The 22,774-nt window shown below is 40.0% G+C and overlaps 1 protein-coding gene across 1 annotated transcript in view; it reads right to left on the reverse strand.

Annotated features, from left to right (window-relative positions):
• CPE (carboxypeptidase E) overlaps positions 1–22,762 on the reverse strand; it is a 48,564-nt gene extending 25,802 nt beyond the window's left edge. The window contains exon 1 of the mRNA XM_026041667.1: positions 22,566–22,762. The gene's annotated coding sequence lies outside the window, so the exon portion shown is untranslated. The remainder of the gene's footprint in view (positions 1–22,565) is intronic.
• Between the last annotated feature and the right edge of the window lie 12 nt (positions 22,763–22,774).

Consider the following 22,774-nt stretch of genomic DNA (forward strand, 5'->3'; position numbering starts at 1 on the left):
CATCTCTATTTAACATCAGTCTTCACAAAAAAAAGACATACACAAAAAAAAAAAAAAAAAGAGAGAGAGAGAGAGAGAGAGAGAGAGAGAGAGAGAGAGAGAGAGAGAGAGAGAGAGTATAGCACAAAAATCCTATGTGGAAATGAGAATTTCAAGACAAAATAAACTTGCAATAGTACCCAGAAGTCCCAGAAATGCACACATCTATATCAAACTCACATTACAAAGAGACACAAGATAATGACGAATCATTCCTCATCAACTGATGGATCATTCACATCTTGTTTTTTCTCTTGAAGCATCCCCATTTTCTTCTCTAATCTTTGGGCCACACATCTCCCTACATCTGCAGCCCTCCTCAGAGGGCTTGGCTGCTATGGACACGCTTGCATGGGAAGCCTTCAAGGACATCATGCTTCCTAAAGATGAGAAAATGAAGTCTAGAAAAATTAATTACTGCAGTCAAGGATGAGGAAAGCTGCGGTGCTTGATCCAAAACACATTTGACCGTCTCTTACGGCAAGGTCATAATTCATTCAACAGAGGKGGAACAGTGCTGAGGAACTGGAAGATCCTTTCCTGGCTGTGTGTGCAAGCATGTCCCCAACACCGTGTGTTGGGGAGAAACGCACACGGCCACAGACACACACCGATGTCCCTCACCAAGCGACTCCAGTCCTGCAGAGCTCACTGCCAGGTCACGAAAATATTTTTCCTGATTTTGCTTCCCTGGGTGGTTAGATCTAAAACACATTTCTACACTCATCTAAAGGAATAGCATTTGCAGATATTCATGAATGTATGAGAAAAGCSATCAATTTGGCACAGTTCACTAACAAAATCAAGACCATACGACTCCAAGGGAGAAACAGACCAAACCCTTTAGCAAGCAACCCCAATATTCCCTTTTTTGCTAAAATCCTTACACTTTTTGATCTAAGGATTCATCCTCATTTAAGCACATAATACGAAAGAAAATCCTTTTTTAGCAAATTAATATATTTTTGCATTAAAAGACAATCCCAAGGCTGCTTGTATTGTTTTTATAAAATATTAGCAATCCAGTCTTTGCCATGTAGTCTGTTTCTGTTTCTTTTTATAGGTATAAGACCTCCTCTTTTATCCTGAATTTAATTTTTATGATCACAGCCATGATGACTGCCAAAAGCATGTTTCAGTATATATTTTCCAGCTGTCTACTAAGCAAAAAAAGAAAAAGAGATATATAGTTGCAAAACATAAAATAATCTAAAAAACATGTTCAGATTATAGGAACATAGAAATGTGAAGGCAAAGGGACAGAAGACATTAGCTGTTAAAAAAATGCACTTAAGTCTGAAGTGAAAGGCAAAAAGCTCTGGAAAGAGGTGTAAAACTCACAGCTACCAGCCCAGCAGGTTGGGATCATGCTTTCCAGTTTTATTCTTCTTCCCAAAGTGTCCTAGAGATATTTGACCTCACATGACTATTTTTTCTAACCATAAAAGTGTCTATACCTGTACAATAAAGACAGTTTTCTTTTACRATAGCTTTACTAGTAGCAGAAACTATCATTGAAATTACACTGARAGTTCAGCTATATTCTCTTACCCATTTATTTAGATCTCAAGTAAAGTATATTAAACATATGCTTATCTTTAGCACAATACCTTGAGAGGGAATAGTCTGGAACTTAACATCAAGCACGAGCTCAGGATCTTGCCAGAATGAGGACTTGTGGCCTCATGAAAAAGCAAACAACCCAAGAAGAGATTTTTCCAATGACTCCCCTAAGTTCTGGATCAAGTCCTTATTTTTGAAAAGTTTCTTTCCAGATGGGCTTTTTTTGCATTTTTTGTTTCCTTAGTTTCTTTTCTTTTTGTCTTTTATTTTTTCTTTTTTTAATCGAGATCTTCCTGCCTATTTATCATTGCCGTTCTTATCAGGACAACAATTTCTAAAGGCTTTTTCTTTGCACATGTATAACTTAGAAAACAAATGAATTTTTCATGATGATATTCTCCAGGTGATTTGGTTTCACTGAGAACTTGTTTTCAAGATGTTTATAAAACAACAAATATATAAAAGCTTGAAAATTCCATTTTGCAATAAGAAATATGAAATTTAGAATAATGATACTGTTTYGCAAAGCTACTAAAATAGGTGTATACAAAATATTAGTATTAGGTTGTGCGGAAGTATTATTTTGTTGTCAGCTCTGCAGACATAAACATCTAGTAATTAAATATGAAAAAAAATAGTGAGCTCAGTACACAGAAATTAGAACATCAAACTTCAGTGTTTTGCTTCTCTTGCTTAAAAAGGAGAGGGAAAGTAAAAATATATGTATAATATTATATTATTGCTATGTTAAGGCAATTCTTTCAAACCCTTAATGATGGAGGATTAGCTTTTTTAAACGCATAACAGTAACATAACATAACATGTTCCTCTTAGCAACTGGGCTACACTAGGAATAAGTGCGGATATATTAGTCATGAAAGCAAGTAACTCAAAATCAAGGCTTCCTCACAAAACACTGCACACTATGAAGCACACTATTTTCACATTTCACACTATTCAGAAGGCCCCCTGGATCCCAATAATCAACTCTCAGTGTTAACAGGATACAGAGCAAAATTAAGTCTTTAATAGCAAGGAAAAGCAAAACAAGCCAGAACTTCATTCACAGGAAGAGTTTCTCAGTTAGAAACCATCCTCAGACTTCCATCAAGATGTTCTTCTATCAAGACCACATAATCAGACTAAAGTTGTATATTGTAAGAAAAACTGTAACATAGGAACCGGAATCTGCCAGGCTTTCCAAGTTATGTATTATTCCTGTGCCTGTTACGAGCAGTTCATGCTTTGGTTCACTGCTCTTTCCAGGCRAAAATACAGCAATTTAACAGACTGACCAGATGTTTTTCCCTGCCAGGAAGAAAACGTCCATTTTAGATTGCTTGTGGATGAGCAGTCTATACAAACATGGAAAGGTTGATAACAGATTATTTTATGGACTGCCACACAAAAGGTACTTTTAAAAACATCTGAGCCAACAGCATCTCTTTATCTGCGTGTCAGAAGCATGATTATACAGGATAGTCCAAGTTGAGAAAGCTGGGCAGGGAATCTTAATTAGGATGCCATGTTAACAGCGTGATACTTTACACAATTATTGATACTACCATCACAAGTCCCTAATAGCCCCCATAAGGGGACAGGCAAAAAGACTGGATCCCTTTTCTTCCCTTACCTTTGCTAAATGCCATGATAAAAATAAATATATTGGAGATCTGAAAGAGGACATCAAATTATGCGATCTGTGACTCTTGTGGGGAAACTCCCTGCTACTGCAGGAGCRAGTTCTGGAAATCTTGTTTGAAAATTTACTCGGTGGACAATCAAAGCAACCCGTTAGTGTCCTGGAGGTACAAACGTTGCCCTGAAAGTCTGAGAGCCGTACAATTATTTCTCCATGGATTTTCATCACAGAAATATGCTAACAGATGTCATTTTGATAGTATGACAGAAAGGAAGACATGTGATGTTCAGCTGATGTTTACTTTCATTGGACTTTGTAGCTAATGTCTTTCTATTTAAAGGAAGGAAAGAAATGTGCTGTCTTATGGGTTTATTTTAGGATTTCTGAATTGTGGTTACACCCACAAAAATCCACCTACACAGGAATACGCAGACAGTGGGAAAGCAATGTCACGCCAAGTGAGTATAATATATTCCTAGGTAAATCAGATAAAAGGAGAGAAGACTCAGCAGACTTCACGTGCAGTTTCATTTAAATCCATGAATCATCCAAATCTCAGCATACAAGCAGGAAGAGAAAGATAAGCTTTTTTTTTTTTTCTACCCTAAATTAAGAAGACAAAGAAACTCCCAAGGTCTATTATAATATTGCATATATCCCTTCTGCTATAGAAAGAGTCTGATCAAAAGTATCCCCGTGTATATTCACTCATTTAACATTTGAGCTATCCTGAGACGCTCAGCAGACTGTTCTCCCGTCCCATGATCCTTGCAGGATTTTTTTTTAATGATTTTGTCCACCAGAAGCAATTCCATTCACTTCCTAAGAGTGATGAACTTAAAGAGACTGTAAACGTCCCAGGGCCAGGATCCAAACACTTGTCAAAGGAAAAAGTGAGCGCTGCAGTGACCGAATTTTTAAATCRGATCTGCTGTTAAACTCATCAGTAAGAGGGTAAGTGGTGATATTCAAATYCATCATGAGAGTTCAAAGGCATATTTTTCTTCATGCTGAAATCAGAGTCTCTTAGGTTTATTGTCTGAGCTTGCAAACTCAAAAAGCAGTTGTGGCTTTTTGAAAGGCCAGGCTCATTAATTCTTTAGCACTTTTARCATTCTTCAGAACACAGAAATGTCTTAGCACATCTGAGATTTGTCCAAACAGTATCAAATCAGTTCACTGTAGGTCATACTGAACAATACTGGTTCGGAACAGTGATTTTTTCTTTTTTATTTCAGTATTCAGTTTTTAATAGAAGTGATGATCTGATGATGGAAAGCTGCAAATACTCATCAAATGCATAAACATCAAATGCAAACACATCAAATGCATAAATCTCTGTGCATAAATCTCTGTGATCTGCATAAATGCATATGTTAAGAAATGTGTGAATAAAGTGTGGGAAGACAAACACTCCTCCCTCCCCTTGATACTGGTTCTAAAGGAACAACAGACAATGATAGACACAGCTTATTTTGGGTGGCAGTGAACCACAGAATTAGCACACTATTATTCTAAAGAGCAAGCATATAACACAGATGTCTGCCATAAATAATTCACTCCAAAAACAAAGTCTGTGCCTTCAGCGAATTTGCAAGTTTCRGAACCTTAAAAAGATAAGGCTGGTTCTCTTCAGAGCATGTCTTTGTTTATTAAATGTTTTTCTTCTGTAAAATATATGAAATTTAGTTTTCCAATTAGCATCAATATTTTATGCTTGGGGATACTGAAGCCTGAACCAGTCCGGTTTTGCTGCACAAGTTCACAATGCTATTTATTTCACCCAAACCCTGAGGTGGGCAGTCAAACAGAGACCACAGTGATCCACACAACTATTCTGGAAGCAGAATRCTCGGTTACAGACCAAGCCAAATGCCCTTTCCTCTTAGGAGCGCCTGTCCAATGCAAGCYGCTGCACTGTCACCCTCGGAGCAGCCATCTAAGGATCCTGGGATCCCCCCCATGTACATAGGGGCACATATGGGATTTGGGGTCTGTTTTGTCTGCCGTTACATGGTGCACATCATTTGCCTTCCAAGGGAATTGCACTACATCTTGTTTTTTAAAACAGCCAACATTGACAAATAGCAGACAGAAGAGAGGAATTCACCAAGTATGTCTTACAGCATATATGGTTACCACAAATAAAACAAAGATTTAGGTAACAGGAAGCAAAATTTTGACTTCTTCTAACTATGCCTAGTGTATTATGACAGCAACTAATTGACAGCCACTGGCCTAGGAGAAAAGGGAAAGTGAGCATATGCTTCTAGAGAGAATTCACTCGTATTTAGTTTCTAATTTTTTGAAAATAATTTGAAAATAATTTCAAGATAAAATATTTTAGAATAAATATTTTCTTTTGAGGAAATCAAATTCTTTGAGTATCACTCAATGGTATTTTTTTCATTTTCCTACATGCAAATTATCCTAGTTCACATTTTCACCTTTTTCTCATAAGCCATCCTCTATTTACACAGTTGGTTACTTTCTCTCCAATTAGGTATTCCAAAATTGATAGTTTCTGTGTATGATCTCATCACTCCTTAATCCAAATCTTTACCCTTTCGCTTCTGTTTATCTGTCTTGAAAAGTACACCAATTAGGCACCATAATCAGCATCTATCCAATCTATCCATGTTGGACACGTATGACTGCAGCAGCTGCCCCATAAATTATTGGCAACTACAWAAAGTTTTATTTACTTACTGTCAGGCCTAAATTTCAATTTCAGGTGATTTTCAAAAGTAAAAGTCATCAAGAAATTATATATACTCTATTTTTTATTCCTCTTGGAATTATGAAGCGTTTTTCCCCAGTTCTTTCTCTTCTAAACATGSCAAAAATAATTCTGTTTAACAATTAATTATAAACACTTCTTAATTTGCTGTTTAGCTTATATTACTTAGTTCATTGTTCACTTATCAGCGAAATGCAATTCCAGAGTACATTGAGAGGTACTGCTTAGGATTCCTGGTTCCTGAGGAAATCCCATGAAGATATAGGGTTGAAACTACAGTCATGACATTATGAAAACAGTATGAGTTGATTTGTCAAATGCAGCTCAGCACTCACATGGGAAAAATTCAATAGGTCAGGACTTTCCTTCCAGCACTGCAATTAAAACATATACAAAAAAAAACCACAATAAAGGGGCAAAAGTGGTACAGAAAAATCCTTAAAATATAGTTATCTATTAATTTCCCAATTTTTCCTTGAAGGAAAATATGTAGCAAACCCTAATCATTTTAATTATATTTGACTACTATAACAAATTGTGTTTATGTTAATTATGATAAAAATGTGGGAAAAAAACAGTTAAAGACATGTACTAACATTCTTTGTCATATCAGCTAAGGATAACATTTCACACAAAAACAAAGAAAACCTCATAATATCAACTCAGCCAATGTCATCATGAGCACTGAAATCCTGATTATTATAGAATGTCTTCTGAAAAATGCCCTTCTGACATTYCTGAAGGCACTTCTCACTCAAACTTCTCCTTAGGAAGATGCCAACCTCCCARTGATTACAAAACCTTATAACAGGACCCTGCCCTCTTCAAGAATGAGGTTTTTATCCTGGTCTTCATTCCAGATTYCACTTCCAGCAGCTACATTGCAAGAAAATAGGAAATCCTGCATTTGGAGGTAAGACWGCAGCATGGATGATTTAATCTAAGTGGACACAACAGTGATGAAGAGGTGGGTATAAGCACAAGTTAGCAAGGCAAACACAGACCCACCAATCCTAATCAGCTCCATAGACCCTCAAGAAAAGCTCTACTCATGCATTTTTATTAATACTATTAAGATTCAGTCGCTTGACTAAAGCAGGTCCGAGTGCAGCAGCTGGTCCAAATGCACTTCCACTGATTCAGTAGACACCCCAAAGAGGGACGGCTCTGTGTTCCTCTTGTCTGAATAAATGTTTCTAACACACATGCTCCAGCCACGTATCAACGTTCAACAATAATGAAATTGCACTCCCATGTACTCTAGTCTCTTCCACAGCTTTGAAACTCTGGTCTGCTCTGGATAAGCAGACTTACCATGGTCCCTTCAGAAGAAACATTCCTGAATCCATTTCACAACACAGCCAGGCTTGTTAACTGGCATCACAGCACTTTTACTTCTCTTTTGATATACCCTAAACAAAACCTTTCTCAGAAGAGTGGGTACTTAGTAAACATGCTCTGCTACTGCTTTATAATTGCTCACATAGCAACTCACTAACTCTCTCGGGAGAATTTCTTTTGTTCCCTTTCAACCTAAAGAGTTTTCACAGACTTTAAGATTAGGTTGACTATTTTATTTCCTTTCGCTAGTTGCAAAGCAATAAATAAAATACTATTCAAGATGCGCCATGCACCTCTAACCTATCAGCCTTTCCCCCTTCAATATATGAGAAAGTTTTCGAAGTTACCTTTGATACTTTTGTTCCAGTTCTCTAAGGGCACTTCCTTCTAAGGTTATTTACATTTATTTCCCCTCTTGAATTACTGAACTGCAAACCAAGTGCCTTGAACACAATTCAGGCTTAGTATATCCTCAAGAGTTTTAACCTCAATTCAAACACTTGAAAATCTATTTACTAGGGGAATCTTTCATTCTGCCACCCACCAAAGCAATTCCTTGAAARACTACTCCCTAAATATTTGGGGTTTTTTTCTTATGTAATTCATCTGAAAAGAGAACCTGCTCACATTACTATCTCCAAGTGTTTCTACAGGCCCGAGACAATTCTCATTATATTCCTGCACTGATTTCCTTAATCTCCCTAACTTGCAATTCATAAATGTTTATGAATATGAATATGAATAATATTCATAYTATACTCCCTTTAGTATAGAGATCTGAAAGTTTTAATTTTCTTTTAGCAGAAATAATCTGAAAATTTAACATGAACTTTGAAGTACAAAATATATAGTGTCAGGTGTAAAACAGAGGCTCTCAATCCACATTGTTCATAACACCTTAACTTAAGACACACATCATGTTGGAAAAAAACCCTTATAGCCAGGTTACCCATAATCATTCTATTTTTCACAGTTTTTCCACAAACCTAAAGATATCAAACAGAATYTTCAAGCAAAATTCAGTTTGCGACTCAAACGGCAGACGTGTTATACGAGCGGAGGCTGTGCACGGATTTGCAATTCCCGTTCTGCCTAGGGAATCCCGAGGCGGAGGGCAAAGCTGCCACTGCTAGGAAGAGAAAAGTAGTGCCACCAATATCCGAGCAGTGCCAAGTATGAAAAGCAGTGCCACAGATATCCAAGAGCACCAGACAGAAAAGCCACAATCAGCAGCACCAGACACATCACAAGAAAAAAAAACAGTTATTATCACAACCAAAGGAAATGGGAAATTCTAAAGTGGTTCTACTATATATAGCATCAGKGAACCTTTGGCTTCACTCTAAAGTTTTGAAAAGTAAAATTTTTCCTGATCACGCAAAACTCGCATTCAAAACRCTACCCTGAACTTTCAGCTCCTTAATCCTGCAAGCTGGACAAGTAAGGTAGTCTTAGGAAAGCCTACTCCAAAATAACAGTAACAGGAAAGAMATTGCTTCAGTTTTGGTATAAATTGGTACAGTCAAATGCTGCTTTGCTAATATGTTAAATTCTGGATGCCTTGCTGCCTCTAACAAAGCTTCTGTGGACGTTGTGCTGTGCAGAACTGAAATTCATATAGATTTTCAAATTTAATTTTGACTGCGTTAGGGGAAGATACATTCATCACCATAAAATAGCTCATGGGAAGACTAGAAGAAATTACTCCTGGCATATTGATCTTAAAATGCACTTAGTGCACTTYTGACAAACTCTTCCAAAAATTAAGCATGTGTTAACCAGTTTGCCAAGTAAACACAAAGAGAATTTGTGCTGCATCCATTTCAATGCTTTGTAATGAGTGTAACACAAGGGCAGCCAAAGAGGAATGACTGAAGCAGAGCCAACCAACTTCTCACCTACAGAAACAAAGAGTTTGATTCTCATTCCGGTTGAGCCATGAAAATCTCCATAAGTAAATAATTAGCATTTTTTCTCCTGTAAAAACTGTAACAGTGAAACCTGTAACTTTTTTTATGTTCTTGCTTCCAAGCCTGTAGATCCAGTAAGGCTGTAAGCTTGCTGCCCCTTGCACTCCCATGCTCTTCCTCTATGAGGTTCCTGTTCAGATGCCAATGGCTGTGATGGACCTTGGGACATTACAGATGGCACTGATCATCTGCTGAACAACTGATGTCATCATTGTCTTCTATTCCCTTTATATATCTATTTATAAAYGCAATTTCCATCTCTGTTGAGAGCTTTAAAAGGAACTTTTAATGACAGAGCTATAACCGATGAAGGAGGATCCTTGCGTGTGGTTGMTCCCAGGCACTTTAAATGTACATTTCCTTTTACAGTAGCAATTGCTTTGATTTTGCTGAGATTCTGCTAGAGATTCTCTTACCGAAAGGGCAAGTTCCGCTCTAAACCACAACATTAGAAACAGATTGCCTGTTAATGCAGCACTTCCTTCTTGTAAATTTTAACTAAATTTTAATCTAGCTTTCTGCTGAATATTCTAAGTGTTGATACATCCTGTAAGACACCCTTCAGACTAATGATTACCAAAAGCCTACAGAATCTGCAGCAGTTTTCTTGCACCACACTTTCTTTAGTCTCCTCTCTCTCAATTTGCTATATTTTGAGAGACCCTTTTAAAAGAACAATTGCAATGATTAAAAAAAAAAGATAGGAACAATAAAAAAAGATGACAAGAGAAAAACATATTTAAAATAAGCTCATATATATTTAAAAAAAAAAAAAAGAAAAAAAAAGCAACATTCCAGAATGCAAAAAGTTTAAAGTAGAACTGGAAGCTCATAAAGGTTTCAACCTCCATTGGCTATATCAGCAATAGGTTGAAGTATCTCAAGCTCAATGTCTCTGCAATAAATTTTAATATAAATAGTGTGGAAAGTGCTCCCGGGTGACAGGAACCAGCAATAAGCTAATTGTAAGTTGCTCCATTCTGGATAATCATCTATGCTCTTAAAAATTAAATCTCTATTTCTTACTATGGCAATAACATTAGAATGACACTCAAGGTCTTGCCTCAAAATAATCTATTTTGTACCCACAAAATGTGAGATTTGTGATATATATTCAAATCCACTAAAACAAAGTTTGATCTAAAGCGAATAAGAGATTTTACAGAGGTGTKATGCTCTGTGCTAGATGATACTGAGAGAGTGGACAACTCAGAAGAGAAGACACCACCACCAGTCCTCAGAGAGGACATCAAAAGACTCTAGCACTAATCAGTGGTTCCAATGTCTGTGGTGATTGGGTAACTCATAGACTTTAATGGTTTCCCTCTCAACAATTCCTGTGAATTGTGCCGTACTATTGCTCCCATTTCTTGGCGTATAGGCATACTGACTAACTTGCTCAAGGTTATGGAAGTCAGTCACAGATGGGCACTTGATCTTTGCCAARTTCTAGACCTGAGCACTCTACAGTGAGGTCACTGTGAGGTTAATATATACAGATTTCACCAGGATTATTCCATGAACATTATCCAAAGGTGCAGCTCAGCCAGTACAAAGATTAAGAAGCATAAATCTAGTAAGAGCTCTAATCACAYTTAAACAGAGTATTGCTGGAGCTCTTTATTGATTGTTTGTAAAGGAGACATTTCACCTACTAGGAGTTCAGCTATGATTTTAACTACAGGTTTATGAAATTATGCCAATAACAAGGAATAATGTTTACTAGAGCAATCCACTAAACATGGAAAATACATTGTTAAAACAGATTTATCAAATCTATGGACCTGTTATGAGATCTTGTTATTAGCCACTTATGTCAACAGCAAATTTATACCTTATTAATTTACACAGGTTGAGGTTGGAAGGGACCTCTAGAGAKCAACTAGTCCAAACCTGCTGTTCAAGCAGAGTCATCTGGAGCACTGTGCCCAGGTCTGCCTCCGGACAGTTTTCGAACATTTCCAAGRAATGAGACTCCACAACCTCTYTSGGTAACCTGGTCCAGCGCTCAGTCACTCTCACAGTAAGSAAGTTTTCCCTCATGTTCAGAGGAACCTTCCAGTTTTTCAGTTTGTGGACATTGCCTCTCACCACGTCACCGGACACCACCGAAAATAGTCTGGTCCCATTCTCTCTACACTTTCCCTTCAGGTATTTAYACATATTGATGAGATTCCCCTACTTTAGTCTTTTCTATCTGATCAAAAGAAGTTACTTAACCTTACTTTAAGCTCAAATCATTTTCAAAAAACAAGCTCTATCTTCTGGTTGTAAAATTAGRAATGAACAATTATGGCCATGCTGAAAGCACCAGAAGAACGCTCAAACCAAGTGGCATAGGCAGCTCACTTCCACGTTGCTAATGTCTAGTTCCTTCTGACCATCCAAATACCTAAGCTAAAGTAGCTGAAGCTACCTTGAGCCCTACCTGATGRTTAAATAGTATTTTTTTTAAGTCAAACTGTTTGCAACCATATGAGGGCTATGCTATAGTCTCTAAGTTTAATTTACTAGCAACACACTGAGAAGACATGTGCTATGTCCTGGGTGTCCTATGAGGGTATCTAGATGTATGACATGCAGCGAGACCCAACCAGGTAATACTAGGAGGCTGCAGAGGAATGAAAAGATCCTGTACACACCAGCTTGGGGTGAATTGCTCCCCCAAGTCCCCAAACCAAGCTTTATCTCAGAGAGAACCGACTGACTCACCCCAAGAAAAGTCAGGAATTGGGGCTTGGGAGAGAAGGTATTTGGCAGTCTTCATGGGTCCTATATTCACCCTGACAGATTTAAAACAGAACTAGGCTGTAAAAACATTATGCATTCAAGATAATAACTTTAAAGCTATTTAAAGGAGTTAGAATATCTACAGTTATGTGTTTTCTTGGGTCTCACATTTGAAGTGCAATTTATAACAGGAATTTATTTTAGCCTCAAAGTCAAAACTCCAAAATAAAAGCTTAAAACCTAAATATTTGTGAAGTAGATCCCAAGCCCTTTATTTCATTTGATTACTGTACTATCCACTAAATCACTGCTAATAAACTAACCACTAATCCAATGAAAATAGTATCAATACTGGTGAATAAACGTAGCACACCTGGAAAACACTGCAAATTCAGAACGCAAAAATGCTTCTATTCTTGCTCTCTAATCGCTTTGACAGYGTTCATTATCAAGCCTTAACTTCAAATTCAGGTTGGTTTGAAGTCAGTACAGGAGAACAAAGCTCCGAGCCACATTTTCTCCCAGGCCACTTGCAAACGATTCTTGGCCCGGACAGACTTCCACGCTGGAATTCATAGGCTCCGGCCTCCAAACATTTTTCAGTTAGAAGCTGGTCACTCTTAAATCACCCAATTCTGTCTGGGAAAACACCCTTGAGAACAGTTAAGCAGCATAAAAACAAATACCAAGGAAAAAATAACGAAAATTTACAGACATTTGATGAATGTCAGCACTGTCATATAAGCTCCTTTGGAAGATAACTCCCACACTGGGGCCCAGTGGTATTAAGAAAAGGAGATGAAGACTCCCAGCTATAAATAAAATTAAAGATAGGATTTATCTTACTCTCTGCAAAAATGTCTTTCTTATCAAATACTTGGCCACATGAAATATCTTCTGAAAAGTACAATTTAAAAAAAAAAAAAATGGAATTGATTCCTTCTTGAAAACATGGACTTATAGGAATAGCTTAGAAGAGTTCCACTGTCTGGTTAGGCTTTATTTATTTAATTCTATGACATAGTTTTCTTCAATGCACAATAAGAGAGGTAATACCATCTTGCATGTGTGCAAGGTGTTTGATCTGCAGCTCCCACGCTGCCTCATAGCATAAAGGCGACGAGTTCCTCTCTTCAAAATGAATGCACAAACATACAGACCTAAAGAAATGTCACAAAGACAAGTCTGTGCAGTAAATATTTTAGGTGTGCACTGACTGAATACATTAAAAAAAAAAAAAAGGAATCTTCTGAAATTCCCTGTGTGTCTTCCCCAAATCCTCACTTTGTTTCTGTACATGTTGTGACGTTTTAGAATAATTTTAGTGCACAAACCTGCTTTTCAAAGACATCTTATACCTTGTCTGACAAACATAAGCCACGGTGGCCAACGCTTTTGCAGCAGAACTGCACCTTTAAATACCACTAATGCCAGATGGTCTCAGCATATAAAGCAGCATGAGACAACATATTAATGCTACTCAAACAAGCAGCTCGTGCTAGGAGCAGACCAATGAAACGAGGCACAGGCTGCTAATCCTCTCTGTCTCTATGGCAACATCTATTGCAGACAATTCTTCAATTTTCAAGTCAAATGAGCTTGTTGGCTCTTCAGCTCCTCTATTCAGGGATCTTACATTGCCAGGTACGTTTTCATTGTGCATTAGTTTCTGCTGCAATGCAAAATGTATTTTTCTCGGCTCCTTCGCCTACGCTGAGTATCAACGAACAGATGCTCCCGTGTTTCTGTTTATTTATAGATTTTTCCATGGCACCTTGAATGCAATACGTAGAAACCTTGCAGATACAGATGTGACTCTGCCTACCAGCACTGGAAAAAAAAAAGGGGGGGGATCAATAACTTGCTTAAACATCTCTGCTACCAAGGCAGAATATTAAAAAAGATGAGAAATATACGGCAGAGCCAGGAGAAAAGTCAGGCATCCTTTCTGGGCCCAGGCCACAGCATTTCCCTGCTCTCTCCACCCTCCTGTGTACTGAATTTATCACAAACAGAAAGAAATGATTTTTATTCAGAAAGGAGTTTATTTTTTCATTTCTCATTCCTTAACTGCAAGCTAGTACAGCACTAAAGTCACGCTAAACCTTCTTTTAAGGGTATTCACACAAGCAGACYCAAGGATTAGGATTTATAAGCCTCCCGCTTCTAATGGAGATAGACAGAGAGTTTCCATGGACTTGGGTTTGATCTCTGCACACTCAGCAGCTGGGAGAGAGGAAAAACTAAACTGCTGTGTGGATTATATCAAGTGAAGATCTGACATAGAGAGTCAAGTTTACCAAATCCAGAAATCTCCCTTTGAAGTAAGGGTTTTTTCTTTTCTTTTTTTTTTTTTTTTTAAACTTGTATGAAAAGCATTAATCTTAGTTATTATAAGTTAATATATTTGAGCCTTAGGCTTACCCCATCATTGCTTAAGTTCTAAACCACTTTTTTTGTCCAATAAGCCAAAATCCAGAGCTAAACAAAACCACAAAACGCTCAGTTTGCCACAGCAGTGAGAGAGAAGAAAAAAAAAAGAGACACAAAAAAGGTTATACTATTCATTCTGAAAGATAAAAGTGCAAGAAATACAGTTTCACTGCAGTTTCCCTCATTCACAGCATAGCACTACTGAAGGACTGCCATGGTTCAAAGCTATCCATGCCGTGAYCATGATTTAATTTTGAGGGATGTCACTCCAACATCATATCTTACAGAAAGAAATCTCAGAGAGAACAATATAAAATAATTCACACATTTGTAGTTATCCTTATTATGATAGAGCAAATATGACTAAGGTTTTTATGTCACCAAATGCTTGCTTTTTTGTTGTTTATTTCAAACCTTAATTATGTTTCTTGCAGCAAAGAACTGCATGATTTCTTTTTGTTTGGAGAGGTCATACAATGAAGGTCAGACTTTCCAGATACTGAAAAATCCACTAGATATTGAACTGGTATGTCAGCAAGGGTGCCCCTGCCAAAAAAAATCTCACTAAATCTTGGCTCACTAAATCAAGCAGCCACATATGCCACCTGACTAAACAGTTTCTTGTCACTCGCCTTAAGGCAGAGCCAGGTTTTAGGACAAGCATCAGGAAATAGGGTGGCTGCTCTTTGTGGCCAGAACATCCCCTTTCTGCCGTGGTGCATGAGGCAGCTCTTGCCCACAGCAATGAACAGCTCCACATGAAGCAGGATCATCTCTGCTGGCTCCACAGAAAGTCATTTGGGAGTAAACAGGGATGCTGGCTTTGCATGGCATTCACTATGAACCACGACCAGGAAAAAATAAACTACTAGTTTATGCAGATATAAATGTCTCATTTTGGGGAAGAAAAAAAAAAAGAATTAAAAACAAATGTTTACTGGCGAGGAACAGCTACCGTAGGTTTATGATTTAAGGCCCTGTTTCTCGGCCTTGCACACATTTCCAGAGCTTGGTTTTAGAGAGAACTGGACCCCAGTCTTCAGAGAGCCACGCTGCTGTTTGCTGCTGTGGTGGGAAGGTCTGGCTGGTGATGACTCAGCTAGCACAAACCCAGCACACTGCAGGAAACTGCTGGAAAGGGAAGGTACCGAGACCATGCTTGGACTCCAGCATCCTCATCGGTAACAGTAAATATGAAAGATACGGGCAAGGTGATGACCCCAATACCCCAAACCAACACCACATATAGGTGGTTTTCCATAAAACCAGAAATACATGGCAGAACTCTGATTCCAGCCCCCAAATCCTAGTGAATCAGATGCTTTATTCTAGCACTTCTGTTCATATAGACCTCTCTCCCACCACCAAGCCATTCCCTACGCAGCMTCAACTATTCACATTAAATCCAAGACATTTGGATTTAATCTACGGTACTCAAATTAGTTCAGACTCATGCCATACCGCAAATAAAACCCACCRGTTGTGCTACCATTTTACTGAGGAGGGTTTTCTTCAACCTAAGGCTTTGAGTGTCTTCCTTCAGCCTCAACACACCAAAATATCTGAGCTCCCAATGCGATACCCTCATCCCTCCGAATTTAGTGAATCTTGGCTCTCAATTTCTAGACGTCACTCAGCAACTTACTCCAAGAAGAACACAGCTTGTACTTCAGTGCTCCTGGCTGCTACGCATCGTTTTAATTAACTGGCTCAGAAGCCTTGAGGGTACACGCTGCAATGTTCACTTTTTGGTTTATTCTATAGAGGTTTAAAAGAATTCACCTACAAAGCTTCTTCCCATTTTACCCGCCTCCTCAGTGGAGCAACTAAACAAGAATCTAAGGCAACATATATGAAGCTTTTGTTTAAATACATTTGCAGTCCAGAAAAAGAGATGCAAATAACTTATTTTCATTTCATGTTCCTTTAAAARAAAAGAATATGAAAAATTAACAGTGCAAACTAATCCACTGACAAAAGATCATTTGCAGCTCATAAAAAGTGTGTTTCACAAAGTAAGCATATATAATAAAACAAGAAATGTTATATGATAAAACATAAAAGCTTGGATTCATCACATCTATACACAAGCTTTTGCACAAATGCCTATGTTTGAAGTCTAAAATGATCTCCTTGTATAGTCAGTGGAAAAAAAATGACATTTTAAAAGAACATTGCAGATCTCCTAGGAGCTGTATCTTCTAACACAGCAAAGAGATTATAGCACCGATAGACCGATATAGCACTGATAGATAGCATGTAGGCTTCTAAACCACAYGCTCCATCCGAAAGTCAAAAATTAGGTGGAATTAATAGGAAATTCTAAACTAGTTCTAATGATAAATTATGAACTGAACATAACAGTGATTCCATTTTACTATGAAGGGAGCATTTTTCATCTTCTGCATAATTTAAAGACTTGAGATATTGATCACAAAYAATAAAAGTATAAATAAATAACTTTTCTTGGATGAAGTGAGAGAAGAATTATTTATATGACAGCAAGGCCACTTTTTGATAATACATGTGATTACATGCAACAGATTTCAACAAAATGTCTCAAAAAACCTTAGGAAAACGTGAGTCTTGTGCATTTCTTACTAATCTTTGGATCTCATATTAACCTCACCATAATAAAACACCCATTTAGTCCAACCTAATGATAACACAGTTCACTTTGTTTTCATGAGAAACAGTCAAGGAATTCTGCAGATGTGGAGACTGATAACAACGGTTCTCTTTAGAAGAAATTAAGTCAAAGTAATTACTCTTTCAAAAACAACAGGATTATCAAAATCAGTCTGAGTCAGATCCAGGAATTCTGCACAGTTGGGTTAACATTCATAAAAAGTCTTAATTTTTATTAAGCTTGAACAACTGCCCTCAATGGAGTCATATTATAGCTTGTTGGAGCCCTTTCTGCTACAGTTTGTGCTCCCTTTCCCTTTTCTCAAGTAAAAGAGAACACCAACTTCTCAGACACAGTCAACAGGACTGAAAATACCACAGTATTTTCCCAGGCACATCCCGGGTAAAACTTAATCCTTTTTTAAATGATCTGATAAAAACTGGTAGTGATTAAGCACCTCAGGCAGCAGGGCCCTTGGAGCAGGGCACCCGCAGGAGCCACCRCCGAGCCCGCTCAGCGCAGCTCCCCATCCGTCCACGGGAATTTCCACCGGCTCGGGTGGCAACGTGAGCAGCAGCAGCAGCACCTCGGGCAAGCTGTGCATTGCCTGCACAGCTCCGTCTGCAGCAGCTCGCCAAGCGCTGTATTTGGCTCATGGTACCGCACACCTCTGTCCCATMCTGAATTTTAAGATGATGTAGGAAGAAAAGATGGATTTGCATTTTTTTAAGTTAAAAAAAATTCCTAATATATTAAAGAAGTAAAATCTTTTACTTTCAAAAAGGTAGACTAATGAAATTRTGAAGGATACAAAGTTATTCAAGGCTCTTCAAAATAAAACAAACGGCTTGTTAAATTTGCACAGCGTGGACAAACACCCACCTTATTGCCTATTGCACTGCTGAGATCTGTGCAACCCGGAAAAGATCATAACGGACCATGGACATCCCACCCTAACCCTAGGCAGCATTAACACCTTATCTCTGAGACTCCATAGGAACAAGCATACGTGGCCCTATAGAACATATGCCTGGGAAAGGCAGTGGCAGCCTCTTCATCTTCTACAATGTGTGATGGAGGCACAACCAGCCTCACATTTGCCCTGTTTTCAGCATCTCAGTAAATCCACAGTCTATTCCCAACAAAAAACCTAAAAGGTAGGTGGGGCTTGTTGTTAGGATTTCAGCATTTGATTTTATGCACCCATACGTGCATGTGGAGACAGCAAGAGCTGCCCTGCCTGAAGAGCAGCATATATTTAAAGGGGTTTGAGAACGTGAGAGCCATGAGAAAAGCTGAACAGTGGAGGACATTTCTTGGCCTCCTGATACCAACGGGTCTGCTTATGTCCATACCTGTCTAGCACTTACAATACTCTGTAATGCAACCAAATAAGAAATCATTGCACTCTTATTTACCAGAGACAAGTCACAGATTCTTCAACCTCTCCCTTCAGAAGAAATAACGCTAACGAAGCAGCCATTGATAAAACCTGACGCTTGCTTAAAGCTTGAACATGAAAAAATAGATTTGCTCTCTAGTATCCAGCTTTAGCAACAAGCTCTTGCCACAGTCAATTCGCATTCACGTTTTTGCCAAGCTAGGGGATATTAACAGAGCCCATCAAAGAGCTCACGTGTTATTTTCAGTGCTAAAACGCCAAGGAGGAGAAAAAGCAGCTTTACAGAACGAAGCGCAACTACCTGCCAATAGCAGAACCGGAACAGCGGCGGCGGCGCCTGCTGACCTCGCTGCAGCCAGGCGACCGGCGACGCGCTCTCCGGCCTCGTCGCTGCGAAAATGCATTCCTGCCCGAAAATTAGCAAGGGAGAGGGGCTGTTGTGCGCCAAGGAAATACAACCATCRCCCCGGGAAGCGGGAGGTCACAGGGCTGGTGCCCAGCCGGGCGAGGGAGCGTTTGCCACAGCCACGACGGGCACTTCTCCAGCAGACAGAGCTTGGTTTTCCCCACTCAATGATGCACGGGAGACGCACAATTCTCACTTCTGTTTCTGACAAAAATAGCGCAAATTCGCTGKTTTTGTCAGAGCGTTTTGTCACAAAATCCACGTCCTCTCCCCCCTTTTGATGCAAAGTACTTTCCATGCCTGTATCTGTAACAACGCTGTTTTTCTCACATATAAAACCATTTGATTAATAATTTTTGCTACAGGATTTCTTCACCAAACTAACACTGAAAAATAACAACCWTCAAATCTAAACGTTTTTTAACAAAAGTAGGAATTGAAAGACATTTTTGGTTACCACTTTTTCACATGAAGAATAAGAGCCCTAAAAGGCTTGAAAGTGTCAGAATGTTTCATTTTCATATGTTAGAAGTGGGGCACAAACAGAAACCTCCTGTGCCACCAAAATCACTGGTACGAATGAGTCAGAAGTGGCAGCACCACCTGAACAAATGGCTGAATATTAAGAGTGCAAAAATTGCTTTCTGTATTAATTCTGAATGTATTTCACAGTTATTAAAGGATACAAGCTTATACTCCACAAGAGTTTTTTATGGAAATTTAAAAATAAAGCCTTGAGGTGCTTCTTCAAAAAAAAAAAAAATCAGATAATCAAAGCAAGTGTTTATTTACTGCTCTCAAATGTAATCACTATTCTTMTTCATCTAAATTAAGACAACATATTACTTTCTTTGTTCCAGAATTAATGCCTGGTTTAGTATCAATTGTGCCCTTGTTTTCCTTTGATCCATCATCAACTTGTCATAATCTCCTCCTTTTTGCCTTGCTGTCTCCTATCCTTTGTCAACTTTGCTAAMTCTTTGGCAAGCACAGGGACAAACTCATATTTTCTTACGTGATCAAAGCCACTCTAAATTTTCCGGCCACTTCAGGTCTAGGTTCAGACCATGCCTTGAACGCACAATCACTGATACAGTCTCAGTAAAATTTTCCTATGCCCTAACCTCTAGTCCACGCTGATTAAAATGAGGTTATCAGCATAAGGCAGCTTCCTCAGTATGAAACTACTTGCTAAAGGTCAAATATCTTTATCTTCTAGGTTTCCTTCTCTTTATTCTACAATTCCTTTTCCATGTGTGATTCCTAGGCTCTGCTCTACCATATGGTTACAGTATCAGCCCAAAGGAGAGCAAAAAATAAAAAAAAAAAAGCCACCAAAAAAGAAAAGAAAAATGCGAAGTATCAGAGCAAACTGTTTGGCATGAATCAAAAGGCAGACACATGTGTGATCAGAAAGTTTTGGCATTCTCACACCCTTGACATTCAACACATTGTGGGGAGGCCATTCTGGTCTTCCCAGTGACTAATCTGTGTTTCAGAGGTTTGCCAAGATGCTTCACGCTTATGCAAGAAATCAGACTTACTCATACGGAGCCATTCTTGCTTCTAAAGCACWATTTGGGCTTAAAAAAATATATTAAAAAATCCTCTTAACATATACTTACCCTAAAAAAAGATGAGGCCTTAAGGATGCACTCCAAATGCTTTGGCAATCTAGAGTATGCCTCTACATTTTCTCCTTACATCTCTCTTTTTTTTTTTTTAAAAAAATATTTTCCGCAAATTCATCTTCACAAAGAACAAATCTCTTCAAGTATTAGTCAGCTCATACACCTAGGTACAATTAAGTGAACTTGCACATCACTGTAAGGACATGCAACATGCATGATTGTGTTATGTATGAGATCAAATTTCCAGTTCAGTTTCATGCAAAAAAAAAAACCCAAAACACAGACTAGCAATCAATGTACTTTTCTATTTCTTTATCTCTTCAAAAACACCATTTAGCCATCAAATTCCCCATCAGGGASACATTTTGTTTCCACGGCAGCTCACTAAATAATTCAGGTAGCATCCCTGCTTACTTACCAAGCTTCTAGAAGCATGAGCTGTCTACAGATCATACACCCAGGAGCCACATTATAGATTTAATTTATACAYATATTTATCTAAAAATAAAACATATAACTCAGGAAATCTTGTAGGCAACAGAATATGTTGAGGAGTAATGACTCCTTATCCTGTCATAGAAAAAAAAAAAAAAGGAAAAAGAAGGGGAAAAAAAAGGTGTATGTGTCATACATGTCAATGTATATGCATATACATACATAGATGCATACATATCTATGCATATGTCTGTGCATCTCTAATTCTTTAATAAGGGATGAAGATTGGTCCTGATCCTGCAAGCTTTTAATTGCACACAGCAATAGCCCTGCCCTGGGAATCAAAGGGGGATTCTCGTAATGAACAGGGATTCCATTCCCAAGGTAAGAGCTGCAGCATCGGCTCCCAATCCTGCCAAGGGGCTTACAAGGCTCYGCTTCTTTTACCACCCACCCCAAGAAAAGCTCACGTACGGAAATGAGCCGTGCTGAATTTTACCACACGGGAGAGGAAAAGGTACTTTGCTAGGAGGAAAACCTCCAATTCGGTCTTCAGCGTAACATTTGGGTGCCTACACGCCGGAACACGGACACGCGGGCAGTCCCAGGGTTTTCATGGCAATTTCAGGGAGCACGGAGCGCAGGGCTGGGACTCGGTGCCCCCCTTCCTGGGGGACCCCGAGCGCCTCTCGCCGCTGCGGAGAACAAAGCTGCCGCAGGAGCCCCTGCTCCGGACCCGCTGCCGAGCGGAACGGGACTGGGCACTTAAATACAACAGCTATTCGCCCCCGTTCACATCTGGGTTCATACTCTAGAAAAAAAAGCATTATATGTATATATATATATGTATGTATGTACGCATACATATCACATATATAAAAGATTCTCAGCTTTTGCCACTAGAGCAAGGCTTTTCAGCCTTGGCCACTGCAGACCGCCAGCACTCAGCACATTCCCTGGCATGGCATTTGGGCACTAAAAGCTGCGGCGTTTGTGCCCAGATGCGGCTCCTTCCGCGAGGGACTGGGCACATTCCTAGGAAACGCGGCGTGTCGGCGGCACCCGCTGGCTCAGCCCACGMGCGTGGGTTTAATCCCAAGGCAATCTTCCTGCCGCGCGCACCATTCCCGGGGCTGAGCGGCGCTCTCCGGCGCGGGGGCTCCGCGGCAAGGATGCGGGAGCCCCGCTCTGCGCCCCGTGCGGCCGGGGGCTCCTTCCCGTCCGCCTGGGGCTCCTTCCCGTCCGCCTGGGGCAGCGCCGGGAAGCGCGCCGGGAAGCGCACCTCGCGCCAGGCTGCCGCTTACGTAAGGGTGGGAGATTAACGCCCCGCTCCCACGCCACCCTCCCCGCTGCCGAGACGGCAGCGAGCACAAAGAAACGTTTCACATTCCGCGGAGCTTCCTATGATTATTTCCCATTCGAGGGCACGGCTTTGCCACCCTGCCTCCCTCTGCAGCCTCCGCGCCCTGCGAGCCGCGACSCTTAAGGGCGGGCGGGCGGGCGCCAACGGGAGCGTCGCTGCGAGCTGCGCACGGGTGGGACGCGGCCGCTGCCGGGCGCACGGGACGGGCACGGGACGGGCGCGGGACGGGGCGGCCTCTTACCGGGCTCGTGCTCGCCGGGCCGGTCGGACACCTCGAGGACGAGCAGCTCGCGGCCCTCGGCGCTGCGGCCCACGCTGTAGATGCGGCTGATGGCGGGGCACTGGAGCCACGCGGCCACGAGCGCCTCGCGCAGCTCCGCGTAGCGGTGGTACTCGAAGGAGATGCCCTCGGCCGCGCTCACCCGCCGCCGCCGCCCGCCGCCCGCCCAC

The sequence above is a fragment of the Nothoprocta perdicaria genome, unplaced genomic scaffold (assembly GCF_003342845.1).
Source record: "Nothoprocta perdicaria isolate Ctin4 unplaced genomic scaffold, notPer1 scaffold_29, whole genome shotgun sequence".
In the NCBI taxonomy this organism is placed as follows: Eukaryota; Metazoa; Chordata; class Aves; order Tinamiformes; family Tinamidae; genus Nothoprocta; species Nothoprocta perdicaria.